The following is a 4,686-nucleotide window of genomic DNA, read 5'->3' as shown; positions in this document are numbered from 1 at the left end:
AACACTTTGTCTAGGGAGCAAAAGGGCCCAAAGGCTACTCCGCCCGGAGAACGGGCGGCCAGGAGAGTCCGGGAGATTTTATCACCACTCTGCCCGGAGAGACGAAGAGGCCCAAAGCTGCAATCAGCCCTGACTGTCTGGAGAATTAAGAAATCCACCCTACCATCGACTCTTGCCTAGCGGGCCCAACCCCAAGAATCAAGAGAAATAAAACCACAAGGCAGAAGACTAGGCACGCTCTAAAAAGGCGGAACCAAGGAGTGGCCATGCAGAACAGCTCCAGGAAAAGTTTTAATATGAATAAAGAACAGACAGTAAAAACGGTATAAAAAGGACTGACCTCTGGCATCAGGTGTGCTCTTGGCAGAGCGCCAAGGCAACTGGCTGTTACCCCGTTGCTTTATTTGATGTGTCTCTTATTGTCTTTATATTAAACCCCTTTAAATTCTCACAGGAGAGTGAACTTCGTTTTTCACAGAGAGAAGTTGTTCCCCCTGACAGCTAAGCTCCAACTACGGTGTCGCTTATGTCCTTCCCAGGACGGGCGGGAAAACGCCTCGGCGCAGCGCAGCGCTGGCCGGGAGCGGCCGGCACGGCACCGAGCGCGCTCCCCACTCCCTCCCGCCCGCGCCGCTGCGGAGACCCCGGGTTCGCCGGAATCGGCCACATGCTGCACGGAGGGCAGCGCGGCAAAGGCGGCCTCCCCTCGTCGCCCGGGGAAGGCCGGCCTCGGATCCCCGCTCTCTCCACCGGCACGGGCAGTGCCAGCAGCCTCTCGCTGTGGTCGCCGCTGGCCGAAAGCCTCGCCGCGCACCGCCCGGCCGGCCCCGCCGCTCCGCGGGGTCACACGGCACCTGCCGTGGGCGGCCGCCGAGCGACAGGAAGCAGAAGCGCTCACCGCCGCGCCGCTCGCCGCCCCGCCCGGGCGCTCCTCTCCTCGCGCTACCACGATGGCGCCGGCCCGCCCCGCCTTCCCCGTCGCCTGCGGCGCAACGCGGCTGCTCCGAGCCACGCAGCACGCGTGCGGCCGGGCCCTGCCGAGCTGCCGGCGGAGCCGGGGCACAGCACGGGCGGGAGAGCTTCCGGCAAGGCTGGGCGGGCGGCGAGCGCGGCCGAGCGTGAGCGCGCCAGGCGGGCGGCGGGCGGCGGCGTGATGGAGAGCTAGATGGAGGCGGCAGCACCGCGCGGCATAAAATAGCTGATCGTCCGGCAGCCGCCCGCTCCGCAGCCCCTCGGCTGCTGTCGAGAAGGGCCCCGGCCCTGGCCGCGGGCAGCCCTGGCGGGGCAGGGGAGCACTGCGGGCAGCCCCGGGGCCGCGCAGCCGTCTGCAACGCGCGGTGGGAGCCGCTGGGAACTATTTTACACGTCCCGGGGGGCTGGAGAGGAGCACGGAGACCACGCGGCAGGTCGCTGCCGTTAGGGAAAATTAATCCACGATGCCTGAGGTTTATATCCGAAAAGGAGACAGAGGAGTCCTGCAACATTCTTCGACTACAGGGAGAGTCCATGGGGCTTTTCCCATGGCGTCTGTCAAACGGTTGCGGGATGCAGCCCCCTTTTGATGCCAAGTTCCCGGCCACAGCACCCTCTTCCTTTTCCCCACTGGCTGAGGTATTCGGGAGATACAGACTTCCGGAACTGCCTACTCTATGCGCCCCCCTCTAATATGCACCCCCCTCTTGGCATCGAGAAGAAAGAAAAGAACCCCATTCCTAATGCTCTTAAGTCTTTGTTGCCTTGCTCTAGGTTCAGGAATTTAACACGGCCTTGATTAATCAACAGTCTCTGATGATTAGTAACAGTTCTAGAGAACTCCTAGTTTCTTCTGTTACTTCACTAGCCATAACTTCCTAGCCTTGTCTACAGGCCGATTCACACGGTCTCTTTGTAAAGACTCATCCATCTCATTCCTTTTAATCCCTCCTCTTTTTATTTGCTCTGTATTTGTCTTTACAAACCTTAATTACCATGGATTTAATTTTTTCTTCTGGAGTCTTCTTGGGTTTTGCTATTATTTGCAGTGACATTCTTTTCTGTCCTTTTGTAGTCATTTCTGGATCAGGTAGGCATGGCTGCTAGCGGCATCCCCTTGAGCACCTGCTGAAAGAGCTGCCGCCAGCATGGTGTCACGCATGGTAAAAAGATGAGAATTGCGATAGCATATAAGAGGAGAAATCGTATTCATTTAGCCCATAGCTGGCCAGTTAACTATGAAAATATGTCCCATTCCCATCCTTTCAACATTTGGACAGGTCCACGAGCTGACGTTATTTCCTTTGTTATTTGTTTGACCACTTTTCCGCTGTCATCTGCTTGCAAACAGCAGCTCGAGTCATTTAATTTCCCACAAACTCCTCCTTCTTCTGCCAACAGATAATCTAATACCATCCAATGTTGAAATACCACTTTCCTCATTTAAGTGGGTTGCTCAGCAAAAAGGTCAAGCGCTGTGGCTGGCTGGTTGGTAATTATTTCCGAGACAGCTTGTAACCTAATTATCTCCTTCAAATGATAAATGGGTTCCCAGGCATCTGGGATTAATTCCTTAGGTTTCCAAGGGGCTGGTCCATCGTGTTGGGTAACTTGTTCTGTTGGCCGTTCATCATTTCCCCGTTTTGGGGTGCTCCCTCCAGCCAGGGCTGCATCAGCTGACTGCTTTTCTCTAATTAAATCATCACAGATTTTGATTCCTAAGCGATTTCCCAGAACTTGTAGTAGCAAAAAGAACAACAGTCTACTAAATATACCATATCCCTGACCAGTTTGGAGGTAACCTGAGCTAAGCATGTTGGCCACAAATCCAATACTGTCCTTTCAAAGCCCGTGTTCCATTAGCAAAGGAACCTACCCATGGTCATCAATTGGTGGCTCAAAATACAGCAGGATTCCCGGGCCTAACGGTCCTCCAACAAGAGTTGCCCCACCATAAGGGTCCCAGCATTTGCATTTCCAAGCTCCCGCACAGGGTTCCCACCTACATTTACATCTGCAAGCTGCTTGGTTGGATTTGGAGCAGAACTCACTAAAAGGCTTTGAGTTCCAATCCGGTGTGGCCATTCCCACTGATAATCACAAACAACATGTCTTCTACTTGTGGAATTTTTGTGGGGACTGCTCAAAAACAGGTGGTCAAAAAAACCCCTTGTCCCTCCCCATTGCTTTACAGGCTTCCAAATATTTTTGGTAAGTGTGATAAGAACGCCTTACGCAGCTACTGTTAGTGAGCCGAACAGGTATTTGATTGCATTTGCCTTGATATTTGGAACAATTGGAAGGAGGGCAATTGGGGGTCCAAACCCAGTTGTTCAAGCCCAGAGGGAAAGTCAATTGACAATTGCCTTTTCCTACATAGACACGCCCTATCCTATTAGGCAATAAGTGCCTGTTGGAGAAGAATGAAGTGGCCGTGAACTTCCTTCTTTGGCCCCAAATCCCATCCCACTGTGGGCCCTCACATTGACCCACCATTTAGGTTCAGCTGGGCTAGCCAACTATGGCCACTCTTCAGATCCTCCTGGCCTTCCACAGAGCCAGCAATTGCTAAGGTTAAAAACTTTTGCTACTTCTTCTCCTAAGGCTGCAAATTGATTCTCCCACTCCTGGCCTAAACTCAGCTGACCATATCAAAGTAGAATTAGTAAGGAAAATGTTTTAATAGTGTCATCTAATTAGCTAGTCTAATTTTCCCGTTGTCTTCTGCAGCACCTGTGGCAATTGAAGACACAGAAACCACTTAACGTAACAAAATGGCCACAAGTATTAGCCCCCAAGTGAGTGGAGATTCTAGAGGAGGGATGCCTTTACAGTCTATTTCAGCAGACGGTCTGAAGGTAGGACTGCGGGGCTTCTTCCGATGTCGAAGCACTGCCTACTGCTCCGGCCCACTCCTGCAGAGTGTCAGTCACGGCCTCCCGGCCTTCTCCTCCAGCTGAGATGTGCAAATCTCCGAGGCTTCAGAGACCTTGACCCGAGAGTGACGGGTTCACCTGTGTTCAGCTTACTTGACGGCTGTTTTCTGTCGTCAGTGACACTTGGAATGGGCCACGCCATTTCACCAGCACTGGCGCTTCTTTCTACTCCTTAATTAGGACTCAATCTCCTGGTTGGATGTTAAAAGCAGCAAAGTCCAAAGGCCGGGCTTGCACCAGCTGAGTTTCCTGTTGAAGGGGTTTCACAAGAAGCAGGATCCTGGCCACAGATGGTTTTAAAAATGCATCACTTGCCTCTACCCCCCCCACTGGGTGGAGACTTACCAGGAGGGCAATTGCAAACAACGATTGAAAGGGAGATAACTGAATCTCTCTTCTGGGTTGGGCCCTCATTCTCACCAAAGCCAATGTCCAAAGCCCTACCCATGGCATCTTGGTTTCTATTACCAGCTTCAAAAGGTGTTTATTTCTCTCTTCATTGTTTTCTACCCGAGCCGAGCTCTGGGGGTGCCAGGGCCTATGGAGGTTCCATTGTGTTCCTAAAGAAGCCAAAACCCCTTGAAGGATCTTTCCTGCAAAATGAGTTCCCCTATCTGAATCTATTGCTTCTACAATGCTGTATCTTGGAATGATTTGTTCCAAAAATGCCTTAAGAACTGATCCTGTCATTACTGAAGTAGTTGGAAATACTTCTGGCCACCTTGCTAGCTGACATACGATTACCAGAAGATATTAAGCCTTGCCACTTGGGGCATCT

The sequence above is a fragment of the Aphelocoma coerulescens genome, unplaced genomic scaffold (genome assembly GCF_041296385.1).
Source record: "Aphelocoma coerulescens isolate FSJ_1873_10779 unplaced genomic scaffold, UR_Acoe_1.0 HiC_scaffold_55, whole genome shotgun sequence".
Taxonomy (NCBI): domain Eukaryota; kingdom Metazoa; phylum Chordata; class Aves; order Passeriformes; family Corvidae; genus Aphelocoma; species Aphelocoma coerulescens.
Note: the sequence above shows the minus strand (reverse complement) of the source record.